Genomic DNA, 13713 nt, shown 5'->3' on the forward strand with positions numbered 1-13713 from the left:
CTTGACTAAAAGTCAAAGTAAAGAGGAAATCTATATTAAGGAGCCTCTAGCTGCAGTTTATAGCTCCCAAAGGATCCAAAGTAGATATTTCCACGAGTACAGGACGTCTTCTCAGCCTGGGGTAAGCCTTCGTATCCTGTCTCTTCTAACTTCCTGCACGTAGAAAAGACTAGGCTCTGCGCTGAGCCGCGCCTTTCTCGCTCGAACTACGACTCCCAGGATGCCCAGCGACCTGGGAGTGCGCACGCGCGTCCGCGGCGGAGTGGGAACCAGCGCCGTCGAGTTAGGGGAGCTGCAGGCGGGTGGATCCGACAACTCCCTGGGAGGCGGACGCAGGCAGACGGGCGGGTACTGGGAACCCCAGCGGCAGGCCGTCCCCGCGGGTCTGTGAAGAAGGTCGGTGGCCCCAGCGGGCGCCAGTCAGGTAAGCCCAGCTCGGTGCTTTCCAGGAAGTCCGTCTGCGGGCGCGGGCAGGGAGTCTCACCGGCCATGGTGGGTGAGGCGGGAGAGGTTGCTGCCTTCCAGCCGCCCGGCTGCGATCTCTTTCCGTACCAGCCCCTCTCGGGGAGCGAGGGGACTCTGGGGGCTGCTTCGGGGCGAACGGGCCGGGGTAGGCGCCGTGGGACCCGCTGGGCGTCGCCTGTGGTGGAGGCGCGCGAATCCTGAGTTGCTGATGAATCACACTCGCGGGCCCAGCCTTGCCGGGTTCGGGACCGGCCCCTTCCCCTCCCGGCTGGAGCCTGCGCGGGCCCTGGCCGTGCGAGCTCGGGCTGCCTACCCCTTCCACCCCCCAGAGGTGTAGCTCGGGGAGCTAGCGTCCGAAAAGGTTTTCTCACCAAGACTCCTTCAAAGGTTTCTGCTGGGTGAAAGTTGAAAAGAAGAGGAAAGAAAAAGAAAAAAAAAAAAAAAAAATAGGGCACACCCTTTCCTTTTGATTGAAATCTGGCTTGTCTTGCGTTCGCTGTTTTGATCTATCTGCTCTTAGAATAAATTCCTGGCTCCTGTGCAGCACAGCTGGATCCGGCTGTGAAGTTTGTATGTTGGTTTGTTTTGAGGACGTGACTGGGTCATTATATTTTTGCTTACAGAAATTGGTGTGTTTCCTCTGCAAGCCTGCATTCTGATTACAAATAAATGAGAATCAGCTGCAGGGGGTTTTTTGTTTTGGTTTTGGGGGGTTTTATGTTTAGTTAAGAATCGTATTTCCAGCTTGCCCTTGGCTTCTCTTAAAACCAAAAGTCATCTGGTAATGAACACTGCAGTAAAACTTATCCCAGGAGGTCATACTTGAACAGGAAATAATAAACCTGTGGAGATTTAAGTTAGTTATGTGCGGTCTCCCTCGGTTTGTAACATTTTCATGCAGCTCGTGTTTCTTTTTCTGAGAATACCTTCAGATTATTTTTTCAGCAGATTAAATTGATTAATTGATCTGTCCAAAAATATATTAGGCTGAGAAAAATAGTTTTGTCCAACCTCATTTACCTTTGCTAGTCCCTTCTTCCTAGTCCTTGGCAACTTTTTACCCCATCACATCATTTTATTAGAATACTTAGAATCACCTTTCTAACACATTCCTAGGAAAGAAACAAAAAGGGAAAATGTGAGATGCAGTATATTTTGGCTCATTGAGCTTCCTTGCTTTTGAACCTCTCAGGATTTCTAGTTTGCTCATCTTTAAAATGAGGTTATTCAGCCAGGTGACTCCAAGATTGTCAGCCCCAGATATCCGATTTTAAAAATTCATTTATTTTATTCACTCAGGAAACATGGGCCACAACTGTCATTCCAAGCCATGTGCTAGGCATGAAGGAACAAAACTGAGTTCTTGAGGATGTCACTGACCTAATGCTTAATTTCTTTTAATCATGTTGTTATGATTAATTACAAAGTTTTGTGGTATACCCTCCAGGCCAAGTTGCTCTGTAATTAATAATTTAACCTAAAGTTAAATATGTACAGATCAAATCCGATTACAATGGTCAGTTTTCTCTAATCAAGAGATTTTTCAAGTTTCAGCTACAGGTCTATTTAAATAAAACACAGTTTCAGTAAACAACAGAAAGGACTTGAAGGGTGTAAGGTGGTGCTTCTCAAACTTTTAACACGCATAAATCACCCAGGAACTTGTAGGTTTGAAGTGGGGGCTTGGAATCTGCTGGTCAGAAAGGGAATACTGTAGTTGCAGTGGGAGACCACACTTTGAATATCAAGGGTTGGGAGATGTTTTAAAGTGTTTATAATGACAGTTTAAAGACCAGTGCTGGTAGCTGTGATATAAGATGGGTAGCGGTGGCTTTTTCCAACTCTCAATTTAGAAAAAGTAATCCTACTCTAACAAAAATAATTTCCTTCACAAGTTTTCTCCTTTTCTTTTTTCTCCCTGTTTGCTCTTTCCCTTCTCATTTCTCTTTGCGTCCTCTTCTCAGGTTTTTTTTTTTCTCTCCTCCTCTTCCACCCTCAACTGTTTTCATTCACATTAATTCCATAATTCACTAATTCAGCATGCGCTTTGCCCCATCTGTTCAAGGTACTATCTTAGGCTCGTGGTGAATACAGACGTAGAAGACATGTTTTTTGTCTGGGAGCCTGCTGTCTCTGAGATTAGGCATGTATACTTGTTTATAGTTCAGAGCACTGTAAGAGTTGTCTATAGAGAATAAAAACTCTTGTGGTAGGAGTTCAGAGGGAGAGATCTACAGTTGTGGGAGTGGGAAACAATGAAGTCATCTTTTTCCCCACCCAGTGATCATCTGTTTTTCCCCAGGCTATACTCTCTATACGGTTTGAGTGTGTTTATGACATATCTACATAGGATATAGTACAGTTTCATAAATTAATTTATCTGGAACTTGGGGTGAGCTGGCTAAATAGCCAGCTAGTTAAATCTGAGCAGTATCCTAGGGAGGGTGAGAGGTGGTGAAGATGAAAATAGACCTTGATAGAGGCACAGGGGAAGACTCAGTACAACAGAAGAAGAGGTCTTGGTGGTTTTCAGGTCTGATATACACCACTCTTGTTATTCAGGATGCGTTATCTTTTTTTTTTTTTTAAACAGTTCAGCTGTGTCTTTTTTTTTTTTATAAATTTATTTATTTATTTTATTTATTTATTGGCTGTGCTGGGTCTTCGTTGCTGCACACGGGCTTTCTCTAGTTGCTGAGAGCAGGGGCTACTCTTCATTGTGGTGCGCAGGCTCCTCATTGTAGTGGCTTCTCTTGTTGTGGAGCATGGGCCCTAGGCACGTGGGCTTCAATAGTTGCGGCACATGGGCTCAGTAGTTGTGGCTCACGGGCTCCAGAGCACAGGCTCAATAGTAGTGACACATGGGCTCAGTTGCTCCGTGGCATGTGGAATCTTCCCAGGGCAGGGCTCGAACCTGTGTCCCCTGCATTGGCAGGTGGATTCTTTACCACTGCGCCACCTAGGAAGTCCTCAGGATGCGTTATCATTTAAAGTTCAAATTAGCTGGCAAGTTATTCTTCATGCTTTTCAGTTCTTAAATTTAAATATATATGACTCTATCTTGATTAAAATAGTTGACATTCGATTTACATGCCTTACTCTTTTTCAGTCAGTTGTCTCAGACCCTCTAAAATGACAACTATAAAATCATTGAGAGGAAAATGGTATAGAAAACAGAAAATTCTGCTGAACTTCTCATCGTCCATTAGGTACATATTGAAATTGTGAAGAATTAAACTTGATTTGCGGGACTTCCCTGGTGGTCCAGTGGTTTAGACTTCACCTTCCAGCGCAGAGGGTGAGGGTTTGATCCCTGGTCGGAGAGCTAAGATCCCACATGCCTTGCGGCCAAAAAAGCAAAACATGAAACAGAAGCAATATTGTAACAAATTCAATAAGGACTTTATTTTTTTTTAAATAAATAAATTTATTTAAAAAGAAAGAAAGATGTGGGGACTTGCTGATGGTCCAGTGGTTAAGACTCTGCACTTCCACTTCAGGGTGCATGGATTCAATCCCTGGTCCAGGAACTAAGATCCCAGGTGTTGCTGGGACTTCCCTGGTGGTCTAATGGGTAAGACTCCATGCTCCCATTGCAGGGGGCCCAGGTTTGATCCCTGGTAGGGGAGCTAGATCCCTTGTGCATGCTGCAACTAAGGATCCTGTGTGCAGCAAGTAAGACCTGTCACAGCTATGTGGCATGCACTGGTCCAGGTGGTAGGATGCAGACCAAAACTCAAGGTCTGAAGTTAGAAGCAGCCAACATAGAAGTACTTGATGGCATCTGTAAGGGAACAAACTTGATGATCCACGAATTCAGGTATAAAGACAAATTGTGTTTACTGCTGGTTTCAGGACTTAATGAAGCTCAGGTTCTTGATGTCTCATCACAGAAAGTATTCAGTGAGAGACAAAGTGATAATAGGAAGTGTATGCAGAGACAAACACTCCACAGACAGAGTGTGGGCCATCTCAGAGGTGAGAAACGGCCTCAATAAGGACTTTAAAAAAATAAACTTCATTTGCCATTTATGAAAAATTAAACATGAACATATATACTTATACCTATCTTCCTATATGCATTTGTAACCCACTAGGTGATTTACAACAATGAAGGAATAGAGATGTCAGTAATCCAAAGTGGCAAGTAATTGAACGTGGGGGGGGGGGGATTCTAGAATTTCATTTGAAACAAAATCATTAATTTATATGTGGAAGCGGAGTGCTGTTCTGTATTTTTTTACTGAGGTGTAATTAACATTCAATAAAATGCACATATTTTAAGTATTCAGTTCAAGGAGTTCTGCCAATTTTATACACTGTAACTTCTACCAAAAGAGATAGAAAATATTTTTTATCACCATAGAAAGTACCCTCATGCCCCTTTCCAGCCATTTCTCTCACTCACCCTCCAAAGGTTACCACTTTCTTACTCGTTTTTTGTGACACTGTAAGTTTGTTTTGCCTAGTCTTGAACCTGACGTAAATGGAGTCACACAGAAGTATGTACTTTTTTGTGTCTGCTTCTTTCCTGTAACATAATGTTTCTGAGATTTGTCTGTGTTGTGTCAGTGGTTTGTTCTCTTTTATTGATGATAGTATTCCATTGTATGAATATACCCCAATTTGTTTATCTCATTTCTTCTTGATGGGTATTTGGGCTATTTCTAGATTTGAGCTATTAGGAATAAGGTTGTTATGAACATTCTTTTACTAGTCTCCTGTGGATAAATGTTTTTATTTCTCTTGATAAATACCTAGGAGTGGAATTACTGAGTCACAGGGTAAGATATATGTTTAACTTTGTTAAAACGTTGCCAGACCAGGACTTCACTTCCCTGGTGGTGCAGTGGTTAAGACTCTGAGCTCCCAATGCAGTGGGCCAGGATTAGATCCCTGGTCAGGAAACTAGATTCCACATGCATGCTACAACTAAGGAGCCCGCCTGCTGCAACTAACACCTGGTGCAACCAAATAAATGAATAAAATAAATATTAAAAAAAAAAAAAAAAGCTGCCAAACAGTTCTCCAAAGTGGCTTATATGAGTTCTAGTTGACAAATTTTAATTTTTTTTACACAGCTTTTTTTTTTTTTTAAACACAGCTTTTTAAAAAAATATTTATTTGGCTGCACCTGGTCTTAGTTGGGACACGCCGGGTCTGTTGCTGCCTATAGGATCTTTAGTTGCTGCATGCGAACTCTTAGTTGCGGCATTGGGAGAGAGGAGTCTTAGCCACTGGACCACCAGGAAGGTTTCCAAATTTAATTTAATTTTATTTTTCTCCAGGGAGCGAAACAGTTTTGGTACGCCTCCGCCGGCCCCACCCAGGAAGAGAAACAGCCCCCAATTTTTTTTTTTTTTGCCCACCTTAGAACTTCTTTTTATTAAAAAAATTTTTTCTTTTTTTTAGCCATACTGTGAGGCTTGCAGAATCTTAGTTCCCCAACCAGGGATTGAACTTGGGGTCATGTCAGTAAAAGCACCGAGTCCTAATGACTGGACTGCCAGAGAAGTCCCTGAACTTCTGTTTCTGTTGTTGATGTTTGTTTGTTGTTTTTAATTAATTATTTATTTTTTGGCTGTGTTGGGTCTTCCTTGCTGCCTGTGGGCTTTTTCTAGTTGCAGCAGACGGGGGCTACTCTTCCTTGCAGTGCAAGGGCTTCTCATTGCGGTGGCTTCTCTTGTTGTGCAGCAGGGGCTCTAGGCACTCACGCTTCAGTAGTTGTGGCACGTGGGTTCACTAGTTGTGGCGCACGGGCTTAGTTGCTCCACAGCACGTGGGATCTTCCCAGCCCAGGGCTCGAACCCGTGTCCCCTGCATTGGCAGGCAGATTCTTAACCACTGCGCCACCTAAGAAGTCCCTCATTATGGTTTTAATTTGCATTTTCTTGACAATTAATGATGTTGAAGGCTTTATCATATGCTAATTAGCTATCCTGTATTTTCTTTTGTGAAGCATCTGTTCAAGTCTTTTGCCTATTTTTTCATTGAATGGTTCATCTTTTTATTGTTTGTAGTTCTTTATTCTGCATACGTGTCCTTTGTCTGGTACATGTGTTGGAGATTTTTTTTACCTAGGCTTTGGCTTTTCTATATATTTTTTTAATGATGTGATGAGCAGAAATTTTTTGTGGAGTTATTTTATCAATTTTTAATTTCATGGTTAGTGTTTTTTATGCCTATCCCTAGGGTTGCAAAGATACTCTGTTTTCTTCTTTAAAGCTTTCTTGTTCTAGGTTTTACGTTTTGGGTCTTTGTGCCGTCTCAAATTTTTGTGTTATGTTGGGAGGTGGGGGTTTAGGTTTATTTTCCCTTCATACAGGTATCCAATAGTTCCAGCAACATAGGTTAAAAATTTTTTTCCTTTTTCCATTACATTGACTTGGCAACTTAACTGAAAATCAGCTGAGCTACTTTGCATTTTAGTTGTGCTTATATTGTCAGTTCCTTGAGAAGGGCCCTGGATCTTTAAAACAAACAAACAAAACAATAACAATTTTTATGCACCTCTTCCATACAGCAATTAGACCAGGATTGATCCAGGGCTAGGTACCATGTATTTCCTGATGTAGGTGCTAATAATGAATTTAAATTTTATTAATTTTTTTGGCTGCGCCCCTCATCATGTGGGATCTTAGTTCCCTATCCCCGAACCCCCTGCAGTGGAAGCACAGAGTCTTAACCACTGGATTGCCAGGGAAGTCCCTAAATTTTAATTTTAAATGGCGTTTCTTTGGATTGAGTTAACGGAGGTGACCTCATTTCATTATCAGTTGCACCCTGAGCAAGCTATAGAGAGCTTAATATTTTCTTGTTTATTGACTTGGTCAAGATAGATGTAAATATATATACAACCCATACATTTTAGTTTTCATCTTTCTACTACATTACTCCAATCCAATCCTTTTTGACACACAATTCCTGAATTTGTCTTGGAACAGTTTCTAAGGAGACAGGTTGGTTCATTTTTCTTCCAGATTTTATTGACTGATAAGACAATACAATGATAACATTTTTAAAAGAACATCACCTTCTCCATATTACTCTAATATAACTATTTCACTTTTTCTCATTTCCTTCCTCATTTCCTTCCTTTGTTCATTCACATACATATGTGGCTATCGTTGAAATCATAGTGTACATGTCCTTTTCTGTGGTAGCCAGTGGACACCGTGTTCTATACTCGAGTCACCCTTGTTAATAAAGATAAAGCTGGAGATGGAGATGAGACCACTAGAGGGGTTTAGCAGTGGGAAATCTTGAATCCAGAGCTTAATTAAAATTGAAGATTTCCTAAGACAGGGATACCCTTCCATGGAAATGCAGGACAACTTTGGCCTCCTTATTCTCTCTGTCTCTCTTTTTTTAGGGTATGACAGCTTTATTGAAATATGATTCACATATACAGTTCACCCATTTAAAGCAAGACAGTGCATTTCAGTTTATTCACAGAGTTGTGCAACCATCACCACAATTCATTTTGGAACATTTTCCTCACACCAAAAGGAAACCCCTGAGACCCTGGCAGTCCAGTGGTTAAGATTCTGTGCTCCCAGTGCAGGGGGCATGGGTTTGATCCCTGGTCAGAGAACTGAGATCCCACATGCTGCACAGCATGGCCAAATAAATAAATATCAATAAATTAAAAGAAAAGAAAAGAAATCCCTTGCCCATTAGTAGTCACAGCCTACTTCTTCTCAACCCCCTCTTAGCCATAGGCAACCATTCTGCTTTCTGTCTCTGTGGATTTGCCTATTCTGGACATTTCATATAAATGGAATCATACAATACATAGTCTTTAGTGACTGGCCTCTTTTGCCCTTATACTCTTAATAGTTTGCTTTGAGAATCGTATGATAGGCTAGGTTCCTCCACAGATGTGCATACTTTTTGACCTGTAGAGAGATACACTCCCTCAGGTACATATGCTCAAACACTTACACCTACTCACTAGCGGAGGAGCACAAACACGCCAAGACAAACGTACAAACTGAGGTAACTGATACATGGAGATAACCCTTTACAAATAAACAGTTTCAATCTGGGCATATCTAAGCACTAGTATCACTACATATACGTACATGTGAACACAATTCCTGAAGTGTAGGTGAGAAAATGGGTGAAAATATGGTAAGCTGGGAGGAAATGAGGCCTGAGTGGACAAGAGTGAATGAGAAGGTGATGGCAAATTGAGTTTATTTCAAGTGTATTCTCCTGGGTGCTTAAAACACTTTAGAGTTTGTAATCTTTTAAACCAGTAGCAATTGTCTGATATGTTCGTATTATTTAATATGTATATAGACTTGTAGGTAAGATTGTTGTAATTAGCTTATTGTATAACAGTCCTTTTGAGCGAGATGTTATCAGTTGTAAAGTAGGAGATTTCCACATGGAAAAGCATAAACAACAAAATATTTTAATTTCCTGGGGGTGGTGTTATCATTTTAATGAGGAGTTGTTAAGGAATATTTCCTTGATATGCATAGATACACTGTATTGTATACAAACTTATACATTATAAGTCTGACATCTTCAGGCAGCTGTTACCCTGGGGCAATCATGGCAAGATTTGATATAACCCCAGGATTATTTTTTTTGTCCATGGTGAGTGATTATTAACCCAAGGAAGTATTCGTAAAGAACTGTTCACTCCCTTCCTTCCTCCCTCCCTCCTTCCCTCCTTTCCTCCCTTCCTTCCTTTCTTTGCCACTGGGATGCTTGCTTGCCTTGAGGGCAGGATTGAGGGTGGGTGGGTTGGGATGGGGGAGATGGGAAGAAAGCTGAATTTGATTGGGAAATATCAAATGATTATTTAAAAGTCAACCCCCCCCCCCTTTTTTTCCACTCGTTTGTCCCAAAGATCTACAGTTTCTTAGAGAAAATCACAGAACCATACACAGAAATGGACCTCGACAGATTTGCACATTTTTACCTCCGCAAAGCCTTCTGTGCATCTCGGCCCTTCTGTTAGCTACCCTCTACATCTGCTTTTTCTTTGCCACTTTTCTTGAGCCCCCATTACTCCTCCTGGTCAACTGATCTCACTTCCTACTCTCCTAAAACATGGGATGACAACACAAGTGAACTCCTGAATATTGTTTGCTCCCCACCAGAGAACAGCCCTTGTCGTGGCATTCAGCTTCGTAGTCAGCCTTCCCATCTGCCACATCCTCTTTCCTATCTTTTCCCACTGCCAAATAGGAGTTCTGGCTTATAACTCCTTTTGAATAGGATAGGGAGGCCTCTTCAAAGAAATATTTGAACTGGTCCCTGAAAGTTGTGAAAGGATTTGAACATGAAAAAAGGGGGAAAAGGATATTTCAAGTGTAATGAACAGTGTAATCTGAGGGTTGGAGGAACTGTATTTACTTCTTTGGCTATAATACAGGGTGTGTGAAGATCATGCCTTTGCCTTCACTTTACTTTTCTTCCTCTCCTTTCCCTGGCTCACTTCCCATCCTCCTCCCACCCCTTTTTTAGCATGTACTTTGACCTCTTTGCTTAGATATTGCTCCTCCCCACTTCTCTATCTAGGTAAAGCTAGGCCCTGACCACCCACAGTGATCTCTGAATTTCTGTAGCGCTAATTGCCAGTACCATTCTTTTGTCAGTTAAATATATATTGCCTTGATTTAAAAAAAAAAAAAAGCTTTATGTGCATGTCTCATTTTCCCAAATAGAGTTTATTAATCAAGGTTCTTAGGTCTCAGGAACACCACCCACTTAAGCGAGCCTGCTAGAAGGTATGACAGCGGGGCTGGGAGTTGTAGTGGGTTTTTACCCTGTTAAGGCAACTGAGCTCCTTGAAATGAACTACAGCTGGAACCCAGAGTAGGCTCTTGGAAAGCCCCTGCCCTTCCTCACTCTGACTGCAGTTTGTATGGACTCTCTTCCGCTTCTTTCGGTGCCTCTGCTCCATTTCAGAGCAGTAATTTGAATTTTTAAAAGTACTGTCTAGAACACTAGTAGCTATCTGGATGACTGAGTTTCTTGGTGCCCTCTTCAATCTTGCACCTGAGGCAAATGCCCCAGCCCTCCTCCTCCAGTCTCTCCTTTATAGATTGGCTTTCTCTGCTGTCTCTTGGTTTCTGCCTTCCCCTTAGCTTCAGCTGAACTGTGACTCTGGCTTGCTGTGATGCTTGTTGTGATGCTGCCTCCAGCCTAGACTGGATGATATATGATCTCTCAACCTAGGTTTTGTTTCTCAGCCTTCCAAATTCCTGGGGAAGAATTGGATTTGATCTATCTTGCTTGGGCTAGGGATACTCCCTGTATCTGTGAGGGAGGGGACATTGTTACGATTGTGTACTTCGCAGGGCCCGGGGTAAGGGTGGTCCCAGACAAGGGGATTTAGGGTTGGTCATCCCCAAACATGCTTACTTTGGTACAGAGGTCACAGGGAAGTGACCATGTCTTATCATTTTTGTATCTGCAGTGCATCTGGCAGATTAACAGCTAAAAAGTAGGTGTGTCTCTTTGTTTATTGCTATGACTCTGATCATTTGACCATTAGGATTACCTTTTGGACATACCAGGCTAATCAGGGAAATATTTTTAATATTAAAAATAAATTACCACAATTTGTTTTATCATCATTTGAAAGATTTCTAATTTTAGAGCAAATTAACTGTTTTTTAAACGTTTGAAATTTATTTCCTAGTTCAGAAAGAATAGAGCAGAATACTGATAATCAATTAAATAAAAAGTAATAGGATATGGTAAAATAGGTACTCGCATCATTGATCTCAAATCTTACTGAGTCCCACCCCCCCTTATTATTTTGTTATATACTTAGTATCTGCTATGTTGCAGGCACTATGTTGGGCTGATAATATAAAAAAAAGTGCCTGTCCTTAAAGGGCTCCCAGCCTGTGAAGAAGATACATATTAAGCACCTGATTATGATGAGATAAATGCTGATAGAAGTGTAGGCAAAATGGTGACTTAACACCTCTCTTCTGCTGCTTTCTTTGTGCATTCGTTGTCTCACTTTTTTTATATTCTCTTTTTAAATCTTCATTGCTCTTACCCAATCTTTGCAACTAATCGTCTGGATTATGTGGATCTTAGTATGGTAATATCTCATTTACCTAGTATGAACTAATGAAGTATTCCTTAAAAATGAACTTTGAAGATAATGACTTTATTAGCTAAAATTTATTGAACACTTGCTCTGTGTCAAGAACTGTTCTAAGTGATTTATATGTATTCATTTAATAAATTAATATATCAGCCCCATGAGATAGGTACTATTTTTATTCTCATTTTACAGATGAGAAAACAGAGACAAAAGGTAGTTCACTATTTTGCCCAGGGTTACAAAGTGAAATATCTTAAGAAGATTGAGATGTTGTTTTTTTTTTCTTTTTTTACAAACATTCCTTTTTTTTTTTTTTTAATATATTTATTTATTGGCTGTGTTGGGTCTTTGTTGCTGCACGCAGGCTTTATCTAGTTGCAGCAAGCGGGGGCTACTTTTCCTTGTGGTGTGCGGGCTTCTCATTGCGGTGGCTTCTTGTTGCAGAGCACAGGCTCTAGGCACGAGTGCTTCAGTAGTTGTGGCACACAGGCTTAGTTGCTCTGAGGCATGTGGAATCTTCCCGGACTGGGGCTTGAACTTGTGTCCCCTGCTTTGGCAGGCGGAGTCTTAACCACTGTGCCACCAAGGAAGTCCCTTTCCTGGTCTTCTTAAATGAAGTTCTTCAAAGTTAAGTTAACCAAGATGATTTGGAGGATATAGAGTTTAGAATTCATTGTGTGCATCAGTTATTATTTTGTGCTACTGAATTGCCTTCTGAGTTTGTTGCAGTTTATAGACTATTGGTAATTACATTAAATCCTCCCACACTTTTGTGTTTTAGTTACTTAGTTTTTCCTTCCCTTTTGCCTCCAGCCTGGCTTCTTGTTGCCAATTACTGTTGTTTCAGTAATTTGCTTCTATTAATGTGTGGTGTGTAGTAACATAAAAGTAAAAACATGGTAGAAAGAAAGTATCTTATAGAGGCAGTATGGTATAGTATCAAAAGCATGGATTTTAGGGTCAGGTTCAAATCTTACATCCACTGTTGAGAAAGAAGTTATATATCCTTGAGCAAGCTCTTTATTTTGAGCCTTAGAATAAAGCCACTTCATTTATGAAATGGAGATAGCAGTATTTTGCAGACTTATTATGAGGAGATGTATTTGGTAAAGTAAATACCTGGCATATAACAGGTATGCAAATAAAAATTGATTCCTTTATTTTTCTCTTCATTGTGTTGGAATATGGCATATGGCCTCTTTTAATCTGAGAAACTCAGGTAAATGAAAGAAACTTGTTTCTAAGATGTAAGAAAGATATAAACAGTTTTATTCTATCGCTTTAAAATATTAGTTTACTGTTGGTGTCATAAGTGTTAATTTGAGTATTATCCTAAACTCCCATTTTGAGTCCTTCTAGTAAGCTCTCAGTAACCTCTTCTCCTGCTCTGCATTAAGTTGCCTTCACTTCTTTCTGTGTGGCTTTCTTGATTTTCCTTGTTTGCTATTAAAGGAAAAATGTCCCTTAGCCTTTTTTAAAAGAACCTATGTCAAGGCAGACCTTATGACTCTGGGGGCAGTAAACCAAGCTTCTTGGCCAATAGCAATGATTTCTAAGACTTCCTTTCTTTCGTCAGTTCTGCTTTTTTTCAGCTATCACCAGTCTTAAATATTAATTTGTTTTTCTTTCCATACCCCCCCCCCCCTCCATCTTCCTTTCTCAGAAACTATCCCTACTAGCTGTATGGTTCTTATTATTTCAGTAGTTCTCTATGGTTTAGTTTTTATTGTGTGTGTATATGTATTTCTCAAAGGCTATATTTTGTTAGTTTTTATTATTTATAGAGAACTCTCCTATCTTAATATGATGAACAATTTCAGTTTTTGCACCAGCGGTTTTGTCTTCTGTCTTGAAATTCCAGTAAAAATCTGTGATACCCTCTCCTGTGGACTGTCAGTTGCTTCACCACATGCAAGTGCTCCAGCTCAAGTCACCAAAAATTTTTTTAAACAGTTTTACTGAGGCATAATTTACATATCATAAAATTCATCCTTCTTAAGCATGTAATTCAATAATAGCAAATAACTTTTTCCTATCAAAACCTTCAGTGCTGTCTTTTTAAGAGGACAGGCATCTTGCCCTTTTCCCTTTTTGTTCCCAAGATCACTTACGGTGGGTTGTGTGGTCTTGCCCCTGGCTGCCACGTGGTTACTTACACATACCCC

General features: G+C 40.7%; 1 protein-coding gene across 3 annotated transcripts in view; it reads left to right on the forward strand.

The window, feature by feature from the left end:
- Window positions 1-249: 249 nt before the first annotated feature.
- TMOD3 (tropomodulin 3) overlaps window positions 250-13713 on the forward strand; it is a 77675-nt gene continuing 64211 nt past the window's right edge. For all 3 annotated transcript variants that reach the window (XR_009051371.1, XR_009051372.1, XM_057722197.1), the window contains exon 1: window positions 250-424. The gene's annotated coding sequence lies outside the window, so the exon portion shown is untranslated. The remainder of the gene's footprint in view (window positions 425-13713) is intronic.

The sequence above is a fragment of the Hippopotamus amphibius genome, chromosome 2 (genome assembly GCF_030028045.1).
Source record: "Hippopotamus amphibius kiboko isolate mHipAmp2 chromosome 2, mHipAmp2.hap2, whole genome shotgun sequence".
NCBI classification, from domain to species: Eukaryota; Metazoa; Chordata; class Mammalia; order Artiodactyla; family Hippopotamidae; genus Hippopotamus; species Hippopotamus amphibius.